General features: G+C 40.8%; 1 protein-coding gene across 13 annotated transcripts in view; it reads left to right on the forward strand.

The window, feature by feature from the left end:
* The first annotated feature begins 7,709 nt into the window (after positions 1 to 7,709).
* LOC122790995 (zinc finger protein 618-like) overlaps positions 7,710 to 12,630 on the forward strand; it is a 2,638,133-nt gene continuing 2,633,212 nt past the window's right edge. For 9 of the 13 annotated variants that reach the window (XM_044058724.1, XM_044058727.1, XM_044058731.1 and 6 more), the window contains exon 1: positions 7,711 to 8,196. The gene's annotated coding sequence lies outside the window, so the exon portion shown is untranslated. The other 4 variants (XM_044058732.1, XM_044058737.1, XM_044058728.1 and 1 more) reach the window with 3 other exon arrangements.

Consider the following 12,630-nt stretch of genomic DNA (forward strand, 5'->3'; position numbering starts at 1 on the left):
CACATAAAAGGCCTTTCTGACCACAGTGGCAATGTGGTGGTTGAAGGAGAGGCTGCTGTCAACCTGCATCCCCAGATCTCTTATAACACCTTCACTGTTCAGTGGGCTCCCATTGGTGTGGTAATTAGTGGGAACTGAGTTTTTACCAAAGGGGTGATGATGCATTTTTTGGCGTTCAGCTTAAGGCCATGGTTTCAACACCAGTCATTGTTCTCAGTGAGGCCTTTCTGTAGGATGTTTGCATCACTTGGGGAAGATAATAATGTCTCCCAGCTTGCAGTGGTCTGCAAACTTGGTCAGCCAGAGTCCCTTTGTGTTGGCCTGGATTTCTGAGTAGATGACGAACAAGAGAGGACCCAGGACCAATCCCTGTGGGACTAGACTCGTGATTGGTCATCAATCTGACTTGGAGTCTGCTACCTTCACACTGTGTGTTCTGTCTGTGAGCCAATTTGCAACCCACCTAGTGATATAGGGGTTGATGCCTAGTTTGGTGAGTTTATCAATAATTCCCGAGTGAAGAATGGTATCAAAAGCTTTTGTCAGATCAAGGTAGGCTGTATGTACTGCCTTACCTTCATCCGCAGCCCTAGTGACTGACTCATAGAAGTTAACCAGGTTGAGCAGACATGATCTCCCTTTCACAAAGCCAAATTGCGTGGGGTGTAGAGTTTGGAGATTTCCTATATCTTTGTTAATAAGGTCCATGATGATGTTCTCCATAGCTTTACATACCAGACTAGTCAGGCTAATGGGGCAATAATTCCCAGGGTCTGTTGTCACTCCCCCTTTATTAAGAGGGATGACTGTAACTGCGCCATTCGGTAGGGACAAAGCCTGAGGTGAGGCCGTGACTGAACAGGGCACACAGATGTGGTGCCAGTTCACTTTGTAGTTCATGTAGAACACATCCAGGGATATTATCGGGTCCCATGGAAGCTCTATTCTTGGCCTTGGACAATGCAGCTTTAACCTGTGCTGCAGTAATGCTGGGTGTCTGGCATTCTTCTGGTATTGTGACTGTTCCTGGGGGGGGGGTAAAGTTGGCACAATCTGTCGGCCAGTATGTTGGCTGAGTATTGGAGGTACCCTTGTGTAGTATCTCAGAGCAAATCTGGGTATTGCTGTGAAGGTTCTTGATATAGCTATAGAAGGCTTTGTGATTGTTTTTAGTGTCTGCTGCAATTCTGCCTTCATAGCTGGCTTTAGAGGATTTGATAAGGGAACTCAAACTTTTGTTGAAGGAAGTTTTTCCAACCTTGGGACTTCACCTTTTTCTGCAACAGTTTCTTCCTTCTGTTGTAGAGTTTATTAATGACAGGGGACCACCAGATTGGCTTCCTTTTTTTAGAGGAGAGTGTCTTGGTTCTGTTGGGTATGGCTAATTCCATACATTTGTGTACATGTTCGTACAGTGCATTGGTGTATGATTCGGCAGTCATGCAGCTATTTTCCATTGGCATGGGTGCTGTGAAGTTAGCCACCTCTGTTTTTAGGAGTCCAAAGTCAGCTTTGGAGAAGTTTTTCAAGGTGGTTACCTTTGCTGGGGGTGTGGGTGAGATGTGGATTTCCATGATGATTAGTTTATGGTCAGATCTGACCAGGGAGGGATTGACTACTGGTGTAGGGCAACGGTCACCCATGCTAGTAATAACCAGGTCACGGATCTTGCTTCCTCTAGTGGGGGTCAGAATGAGCTGGTCCAGGGCATTGAAATTGATGAATTCCAGATAGCGTTGGGACAGTGTATTGGTGCTTGAGTAGTTTTCCCAGTTGATTGAGGGGTAGTTGAAGTCTCATAGTAAGAGAGGATGGGTTGGACCTTGACTGATTCCAGGGTGCTTAGGAACATGGAGTGAGAGTCTAGAGGCATGGTTGGGGACCTATAGCAGGCTATGACCTGAATCACCATCTTACCCAATCTTAGTTGTACCTGAAGTATCTCAGATGTGTTATGCTGGGCTACTAGTCTGGGGGTGTGCATATCCTTTATGAATATGGGGACACCACCACTTTTGGAGCTTCGGTCCATGTTTCGGGGAGGAAAGTGTGGAATGTGTTATAGCCTGGTAGCACAGGGGTGCTTTCTGTCGCTTTAAACCAGGTCTCCATTACAGCACAAATGTCGATGTTCTCCATTTTGAGGGGTGCTTCGAGTGAGTGCATCCTGAGATGTAGACTTCTAGCATTGAGCAGAATGACCCTCAGATTGCATTTATTTATAGCTGTTATGGTGGTAATTTGATCTTTGGAACACTGCCTAAAAAAGGCACTACAGGATTGGCAGGAGCCTTAGCTAGTACCCAGAAACTCAGGGGTGACAGATGCAGGCCATCTCTGGCAAAGCATCGAGGTCTGTCAATCATGTCATTCCAAGCAGATACTGGATCCCCTTAGAATGACACCAGAAACTTAGCCAATAATTCAACATTCTGAGTAGAAGGATTACCCAAAAGGGACTTGTATGCAGAAAGAATATGAAGTGCCGGCTGCTGCTCTTTTGAAGCCTCTGAGTTGCTTCTTCACCAGGCATCAGAAAAGCACAGAAGAATTTTGACTCTTGACTGTTGATTTTTCCCTCCTCAAAGCTGACACCATCAGCAGCTGGAGCAGAAGTGCAGGAGGTTTCCAGAGCCTTTGGAAGGTTATTATGTCTTGGGAAAGACACAACCCATACAGCTGAAAGACTACTGCAGCAATGGGAATGAATGACAAACATTTATAATTCTGGATTCATCTCCACTGTATTACAGTATTGTTGTAAAATACTGAGAATGCCCTGATTTCCACAGTTCTAAAGATATGCTAAACATGCTAATGTTTGCACCTTTCAAATAGTACTGTTCACAAGATACTTACATTTACTTCACTTATGTTCTTTACCTTGATTTAAATAATAAAAAACCCTCATGAATCTCTTAGTAATCTGCTGGAGGTGTGACATAGTTACTGGGCATTAAAGAGCCAAATGTCCTTGACCCAGTTCACAGCACTCATATCAGCCAAACTACATTCAGCACAGATTATTTTCCATTTTCCCTCACAACAAGGAACCCTAACAGTATATTAATTTTCAAAATAAATGCACTTGAAATATGATCCACCCTTAACATATAAACTAGTAAGGAAAGTACAATTTAGCCTTTAAAAAGGGGTGAATTCTTGCACCCCACAAGCCATGATGATTCAGACTGGTAACATCAAAAAGAACATGCTCAAAAACCACTTCCTAGAGTAGTGAGCCTGCTTTCATCATGCTCTTGGATCATGTGGCCCAGGCAGGTATGACCCTAGCCCTGAGTAGCATCCTGCCTTCGCCCAGAATGACACCACAATATAAGGACAAAATGATTGACTTCAACAATTGGCTAAGCTTCTGGTGTCATTCAAAGGGGATCCAGTATCCGTCTGCCTGGGATGACATGATTGACAGACCACGATGCTTTGCCAGAGATGGTCTGCACCTGTCGTCCCTGGGATTCAGGTTACTGGCTAAGGCCCTTGCCACCCTTATAGTGCCTTTTTTAGGCAAAGTTCAAAGGACAAAACCACCACTGTAACAGGTACAAGCATGCAAAATTTGAAGGTAATGCTACTCAATGCTAGAAGTCTAAACCTCAAAATGCACTCTCTCGAGGCACTCCTAAAAATGGAGAACATCGATGTCTGTGCAGTAACTGAGACCTGGTTCAAGGCTCCAGAGAGCACCCCTGCAATACCAGGCTACAACTCTTACCACACTTTTCGGCCACCAAAGCAGGACCGAAACACTGAAGGTGGAGGAGTGTCAATATTCACCAAGGATATTCACACCACCAGGCTAGTTGCCCAACACAATGCGTCTGAAATTCTCCAGGTGCAACTAACACTAGGTAAGACTGCAATCCAAACTGTAGCTTGCTACAGATCCCCCACCATACCCCAAGATTCTCACTACACCTTTCTAAACATACTGGAAAATATTAAGATAGAACCAAACACCCTAATACTGGGTGATTTTAACTACCCTGCCATTAACTGGGAAAACTACTCATGTACCAACACCTTTGCCCAACGGTTCTTGGAATTCATAAATTCCAATGCCCTGGATCAACTAATCCATAGTCCCACCAGGGGCTCCAATATCCTAGACCTGGTCATTACCAACATGGGAAATTAATGCTCCACACCTATGGTCACCCCTCGTTAGTCAGGTCTGACCATAAGCTAATCACCCTTAACATCCACATCCCACCCCCACCCCCCAGTAAGGAAACCTCCATAAAAAACTTCTCCAAAGCCAACTTCATGCTAATCAAGTCAGAAATGACAAACTTCATGACACCCATGCAGACGGGAACTAAAAGTTCAACTGCTGAATCCTACACTAAGGCACTGTACGAGCACATCCACTCATGCAAGAATCGTGCCATCCCAAATAGAACCGAGATGCTCTCATCCAAAAAAGGAAGCCAATCTGGTGGTCCCCTGCCATAAACAAACTTTACAACAAAAGGAAGAAACTGTTGCAGAAAAGAGGAAAATCCCAGGATGCAAAAAACTTCCTTACCAGCCTCAGTAAGAAACTTGAGATCCCTCATAAAATCCTCCAAAGCTAGTTAGAAAAATAAAATTGCCAAAGATTCCAAAGACAACCACAAGGCATTCTATAACTATGTCAAGAATCTAAATGGCAATGCTCAGATCTGCTCTGAGCTAAAACAGAATGGCATTAAATATACTGATCCCAAGGATATTGCCAATATCCTGGCAGATCGATTCAGTGCAAATTTCACCCCCTTCTCATCCCCTAAATGACCCATTTCAATACCAGACGATTGCCAAATTCTGGTAATAATGGCCACACAGGTAAAAAACGCACTCTCCAAAGCTAAGAATACAGCATCCATGGGACCAGATGACATCCCGGGCTGTGTACTACATGAACTAAAATATGAACTGGCACCTCACCTAAGTGTCATGTTTAATCATAGCCTCACCTCAGGTTTCATGCCCACTGAGTGACGCAGAGCTACAGTTATCCCACTCCACAAGGGGGGATCCATCTTGGATCCCAGAAACTACCGTCCCATCAGTCTGACAAGCCTCATCTGCAAGGCCATGGAGCGTATTATCATGGAACTTAAAAACAAAGACATTGGCAACCTTCAAACACTGGACCCCACTCAGTTTGTGTTCGTGAAGGGCCGATCTTGTCTCCTGAACCTGATTGACTTCTTTGAATCAGTCTCCAGAGCCATGGACAAGGGTAAGGTGGTCCACACAGCCTATCTAGACCTTGCCAAGGCCTTTGACACCATCCCCCACTCTGGAATCATAGATAAACTTACTAGGCTGGGCATTAATCCCTACGTCACCCAATGTGTTGCTAACTGGCTTACTGATAGAACCCACACTGTAAAAGTAGCCGACTCCAAATCCAGCTCCAGACAAGTGGAGTACCTCAGGGTTCAGTCCTGGGACCGCTCTTGTTTGGCATCTACTTCTCTGAAGTACAGGCCAACACTAAGGGACTCTGGATAACAAAGTTCGCAGATGACTGCAAAGTGGGAGCCATTATTGAATCCCCAAATGATGTGGATACTCTACAAAAGGGCCTTACAGAAACAGATGCTTGGTGCCAGAGCCATGGGCTCAAGCTCAATGCCAAGAAATGTATAGTTATCCCCTTTGGGAAAAAACATGTACCCGTGAATTACCATTTAGGTGGCAGTACACTAAACACCGAAAGTGTGACTTAGATAACCACATCGCCACAACAGTCAGGAAATCCTTCTATGTGGCACACATCATCACTAAGGACTTTTCATCCAGAAAAAAGGAGGTCATTGTTCCACTGTACTCATCCCTCATTAGACCCATTATAGAATACAATGCCCCGTTTGGTATGTACCTCTCAAGACATCTGCAGCAACTGGAAAGGCCGCAGAAATACCTCACTAAAGGAATCACAGGCCTAAAGCAGATGCCCTACACTGACCACCTTAAAAAACACCAGCTATACTCTGTCGCATATCGTCTACTGAGAGGCGATCTCTGCTTAACATACAAGGCCATGTCAAACCCAGAGCTGTTCGACATGCTACACTTAAAGAAATCCCAATCCCTCAAAGCCACACGCTCCAGGGATCTAAACCTTGTCATCACAATAAACAAAACATGCTGGAGGGATAGGTTCCTGACCCAGAGACTCCCCAGACTCTGGAATAGATTGCCCATACATGTCAAGCAGAGTGCCTCTTTAGCCCTCTTCAAAAGGAACCTTGACGACTGGATGGGAGAAAGGACATTCACCCCGGGGATCACGTCAGTCGCCCTGCTTGACAGGGGTCCAGGGAAGTAAATAGTGTGGGAAGAAATAGCCAGGAAATTGTTATGACTAGGCTTGTATAGGCCCTAGGGCTGACAGCCTAGTACCAACCTATGAACCAATTAAAAGACTACTTCCTCTATGTAGCTAAATGACCCTGCCTCCAAATTGGTCACTTCACCTAACCATTTAGTTAATTTTCTAACCTCTGTTCCCTGCAGGTTTTCTCCTCCACCTATTCAGTCTGACAGAATTTTAATGTTATAGTTTGAAATGCATTTTTTAAGCATGAGTGGATGGGAAATAGGAAATGCACCCCGGGGATCACTTCTGTGTCTCTGCTCGAGAGTGGCACATGAAAATAACTTTCTTGGGTGGCGTAAGCTATGGAACCTTGCTGGCTAGGCTTACATAGGCCCTTGGGCCGATAGCCGAGTACCTACCTATGAATGTGTAACCAGCAGTTGCTTGCTCACAACATTTTGTATTAACCTCACACAACACTTTTCGCCTATCACTACATATTACATAGACAACTGATAACCATACCTCTCAGCTTCTTAACACAGAAAATCTTGACAAAGACAAAAATTCTGGGGGACGAAGTCCCAAAAAGGGAACATTTTAAATATTGCTCATATAAACTTAGAAACTTGTTAGAATAAAACAATTTGTGTTACCATTCATTTTTTTAAAGGACATGAAGTCTGAAATGCAAATACCTGTAATTATTCAGTTCTCACTGATTTCCCACAAAAAATCCAAAAAAAAAAAAAATAAAAAAAACAAAACAAAAAAACACTAATTTGATGAAGAAGGGATCAAAATCAGGAGGCAAAAATCTGAACAGTGCAGAGGTATGCCGATAAGCCACAGACATGACCTTTACAAAGTAAATTTTTATAGTCACATCCATTTCAGTTGCAGATTTTTTTTTGTCTTAATTACTAACAAGTATAAACAAAGAATTATTTTTTGAGTGTATGCAAACTTAGATATGCACAACTGGCTTAGACTTGTAAGGAATATTATTTGCACACAACCACTCATATTTTCATCTTTATGTAGTTCAAAATGTACAAGTCTCTTAGATGCATAGCCTTTGTTCCATATCACTACCAAATAGCATTCAAGTCACTCACAAAAAAATTATCTAAAAGATTCTACTGTTTAACAATTTGAAGTTTAAACGGCGGACCATGTTTTAAAACTATAATGGAAATTTTAGGTTATTAAATACCACAACAGCACAACTACTGGAAATAAGTAATACTCAAATCCCAAACTAATTACCAAAAAAGTGAAAAGATGTGCGAGAATACCGAATTTCAGGCATAAGCGACGCAGTTGCCCGCATCCTTACTCATTACGCTTATTGGGCGGGAGAAAATAAGACAGACTATTGCATGGAGCGCGCATTGTTAACTACTACCGTGCTGGTGGTATGTTCGGTCAAGCCTTTCGCTCGCTCTCGGCTGTGCTAGTTGAGCTCTAAACACATAGATCAGGCTCGCGCTATCCTTACATCAGTGATGGCGGAGATCAGTCTGTGTTACGAGAACGTACATCAAACCTAGTTAGTAACACTCCACCTTCAAAGTGCGCGCTTCCCGCTCCCTACTTAAGAAACGCACACCGACCGGGCCTGTAGTTTCTGAAACCTACCCCCCTTCCTAAACGCTCAGGGTTCTATACTCACCATTCCTACCCAACAGGCAGTCGAGCTACGTCCCTAGGAAAGGAACCGCGGATTTGGGCGGCGCGCCGAGAAAGGAAAGCTGTGCCTGCGCGCTGTTTTATCATTGGATTCCCGAGAAGGACAGCTCACAAGCCAGCGGCGGCGCTCCGTCCCAACAGCCCCATGAACCGCAGCGACGGGGGAGGAGGTAACGCAGCGTAATTAATAATGTCTGAATGAGAAACATGGTGTTAGATAAGAAACTGAGAATCTTTCAAAATTTAATTTGTAACGTAATTAGGTTTTCGAATTTAAGGAGCTAGTTAAAATTTTCTTCCAAAAACTTTTCATAGAATTTTTTCATTTTTCGGAGTAGATTTCAGTTCTCTTAGCTGGGTCTTTGGTTTGTGAAACCGTTAAACAGAATACCGGCTTCATATTTTTGAAGGTTGCAGTTGCCTAAAGTGTAGAAACGACAAACACAAAGCGAGCAGGGCAGCCATGTCAGTTTCCCAATTCACGTTTCTGGAAAAATTAGAAAAAAATCTCGCAAAGTAATTTGCATTTAGCAGATTTCGGGAGTGGTAAATGGCCGAACATAGCAACTTAACACAGTGCTTTGCAATTTACAGGTGAATTTTAAACTTGAGCTAAATTTTTCACGTCTTTTTTAATTTTTGAAATGGCATTCTTTTTTTTTAAATTAAAATGACGCCACCTACAGGGCAATATTTTGTAAATGAAAGAAATTAAAAATTTTCTTGAAAATATTTACTAATTTATCATTTAAAGTTTAAATTCATATGGAGTGTATTTTTCAGTGTTTATTTCAGTGTTTATTAAAGGGATTCTTTTATAATTTCTTATTGACTGCATTAAGTTTTTTAGACTTTTTTTGATTAGCAGTAGTAGAGTTTAAAGGAATGAATGGCATTTCAGTAAAATTTATCAAAATCAAGAGTAGCTGGTAAATAGAAATTAGTGCAAGTGGGAGTTTGGGTGTGTTGGTAATTTATGAAAGCTGATCTTATTCTTGATTTTATGAATTTGTAAATTAACATTTTTAGTTTTGTAATAGTTGTAATTTCTGATAACATACATTTTCTCCTTTTTAAATGTGCAGAACAAGTAACAGACGTGGATTTTGAGAGGATTCTTTTAAACTTTGACTTTAATATTTTTTCCAAAAGGGTTTGATTTTTTTACAGGAGCCGGTAGAATAAACATATATTGTATAAAATGTAATTTTATGTAAACTGATAATTGCAATTTTTTTGTAAGTGGGTTAATTAACTACTTTTTTTTTTTTTTCTATCCATCTTTCTCTTTGTTATAATTTTGTAGGTTTGAACAGTGAGGTGATTTGCATTATATATTTGGATACACAAGACGAAAAGTGGCTTGGCAAATTGGTGTCCTTTTACAGTTATCTTAGTTAGATAAAGTACTGTGTTGATTTTTTGATTTATATATTGAGAACTTCGTACATGTCTGATTAAAATGTATGTGTGCAGTCAGTGTTTGAATTATAAATGTCAGACAGGAAATAGCCAGGCAAGCTGTATGATCTCATGTGGGAGCAGTATTTAATTTAATGCTTGGGTTAGTTTAATATGCAGTATACAATATTACTGATGTAATCCGCAGTGGTGGTGCTGCAGTAACGTTGTCTCCTCACAGTAAGACTCTGTCCGGTTCGATTCTCCGCAAGAGCGTCTTCTGTGCGGAGACATGCGTGAATGGGCTTACCTTGTTGAAGGTTGTGTGTCAGAGCTGGCAACTCGGCACGTAAAAATCTACTGCCAATCATTAGCTGACAGAGTTCCGCTGTGGCGACCTGTAACCGGGAAAAGTCGAAAGAGACAACAACAACATTACTCTGATGTATTTTGTATGTTTATGCATTTGTGTGTGAATGTATTGTATATGTTTTAATCACTGATAGGGAGTTGAATAAACTGGTCCAGGGATCTTTTTCAGCCATAACCCTAGCCGCACTGGCAAAAAAGGTAAAGAAATCCATTTTAAGAGTGCAAAAGGAAAATATTGCTATTAAGACAATACATGCACAAAACATACTCGAGGTAACGCTAAAAAAAATTTATAAAATGTTTAAGTGTACAGTGTAGGGGAGTAAAACCTTTGACTTGATTTTTATGTGGTGCTCAAATATATTGTTTGAATCGCATCTGATTCTTGTGAATTGTAAAGTAGCTTTTTAGTAATAATTTGTAAGCTATGCTACTGTGAAATAATTTTACACTGCATTTTTGTTATTGAATTTTATTATTTGGGACTCTTGTTTGAGAGGATATTTGCATTTTTTTTTACTTGTGTTTAAGGGGTGCTTGTTTATAATCACTAGGATTTTTTTGTGTGCTTGTGTGTAGTTCGGGTATTCGTTTTTAAATCTCAGCTTTTCTTTCAGTGGCAAAGTACATATATAAGTTTCTGTGTTTTATAGATCTGTTTGGCCACCCCTCCAAAATCACGTAAACACTACAAATGTTTTGAATGTTTTAACATTCATACAGTCTAGTTAACTGTAAACATCTGTTATGTTAGTGAAGTAATTTGAATAAGTTTAAACTTTGGCAAGAAATGCAGATAGTGGAATTTTAGTGCTTATTTATTTTATTTTGTATACTATTTGTGCATGGGTTACGTGGACTGGTCTGTTGACCCCAGCTCAAACTCTGTTTTTTAATCAAGAGTATTGTATATAAAATGAGTACATAACAAAATTCAGAAAATAATGGTAAGATTGAATGCAGATAGGACAGAATTAAAAGATGCAATCAGAGTACTTTGAGAAAGTATACAAAAGGCATGCTAAGATGTATTAAATTCTGCAGTCGTGTACTGCACAAACTTTGTGTGTGAAATGTTTGTGTACAACATGCCACATTTAAGAGTCTGGAAAAGGTCATTAAATGTATTTTGTTCGTGATATGGGATGGTAAGTTGTAGGTAAATTCAGTAAAGAGATGCTCTCTGAGCATTGCTGAAGCTTGTAATGGTTTCTAGAATTTTGATGCCTGTAGACAGGTGGTTCCTTGTAGCAAGCCCTAGTCTAGAAGGCTCTTGCATACAGTATTCTTTTCATGAAGTAGGTAATGTTCGATAATTGTAATTGTTGTAAACTTGTGCTGTGTATATTTTATGTAACCCATCAAAACATTTTAATTTACTCACTCTTCAAAATTGTGGAACTGAAGTGCCTACTGTATTTTTGCCTTAGTGGGTGAAAATTTAATGGCCAAGGAAACATGTATATGTTTCATGTACAGTGAGCAGTAGATGTGCTATTTTTTCATATATACTTACTGCTGGCGTCATTGTTCTGCCTTAAAGGAGAACCACACTTGGACTCAAACATGTTTATTTCATCATGGTTTCTTGTTTCCTACATTTTAACACCACTCTGGGACTATTTTACAGGCTTTTAATTATTATTTGTAATTTCTGAGTCTGACCACATGGGGTCCTGCATCTTGAAGTAATTCTGATTGTTTAGGCTGCTTCTAGGTGTCCCAAAATGTAGTGCTTGTTTGTAAAAGATTACATCACACAGATCTGTCTCTTCCTAAAGCTCCTGTCACTGCATTGATTTTTTACATGCATACGCTGCTATCTTTCAGTCAGCGTTAAAGAAAATTTCATACCCCTTCAAACACAAGCAGTGTTAATGCCACAGAACAGACTTTAAAAAGTGATTTTTACTGCTGCTTCATTTTAGAATGGCTACACTGCAGTCTTTTTTGCGAAGCCAGAATTGTAGTACGACTAGTCTCCCATCCCCCTTCACACCTACCTTCCCTAGCTGTCAAAGAGCTAAGGGTAATTTGTGCTGCTACATGCTGTGATTAACAGTTCAGGGCAGAAGACTTTACTAGTATACTGTTTTTTTGTTTTAGCCTTTACTTTCTGAATTGGTAGGGGAAGGGCTATGGAGCTGTGACATAGCAGCATGGATAGATTTTTAGGATGGTAGTGGTGATGTCAGTTTGTGGAAGGAATTGGCCAGAAAACTACCTGTGTTCAGTTGAGTTGCCTTTATGACATCCGTGAATTGGAGATTGCAGCAAGCTTTTCCAGGGTGGGATACAAGTTTTTTTGAAAGTGAAACCATTACAGTACAGTAAGGTACTATATTAGTGGAGAGAGTCAATTTAAAATATTTTAAATGCGGTATTTATTCATAGCAGGAACAGTACATATAGAGAAAAAGGTCAGAGAAGTTGAGTAGTTAATAATAGAATCACGTTGTTGTCCTTAAATTCTATCCAGTACCGTGTTGTCCCTAATGTGGATTTCTTGGACCCTTTGGTTGTCTGGCAATGTACTGAGAGATATAAACTGCCTTCATCTGTTGGAATGACTGGTAGATGTCTGTATCTACTGACTAACTTTGACAGCAAAGCACTAATGCCTTTGTGCCCCCCCCCCCCTCCCAATTATTTGTTCACATTTCTGTTGTAGTGGCCTATAATCTGGTCCATCAGAGCATTCTCCTCCTTGTATTAAATCTGTCTTTTATTCTGCACAGGACAATATAAATCAGGTGTTATGAACTCCACCTCTGCTTCAGTGTGTCAGCTGGATATGAACAGTCATATCAAATGAATTGGTTCATTAGGCA

The sequence above is a fragment of the Protopterus annectens genome, chromosome 16.part0 (genome assembly GCF_019279795.1).
Source record: "Protopterus annectens isolate FY-2018-M chromosome 16.part0, PAN1.0, whole genome shotgun sequence".
In the NCBI taxonomy this organism is placed as follows: Eukaryota; Metazoa; Chordata; order Ceratodontiformes; family Protopteridae; genus Protopterus; species Protopterus annectens.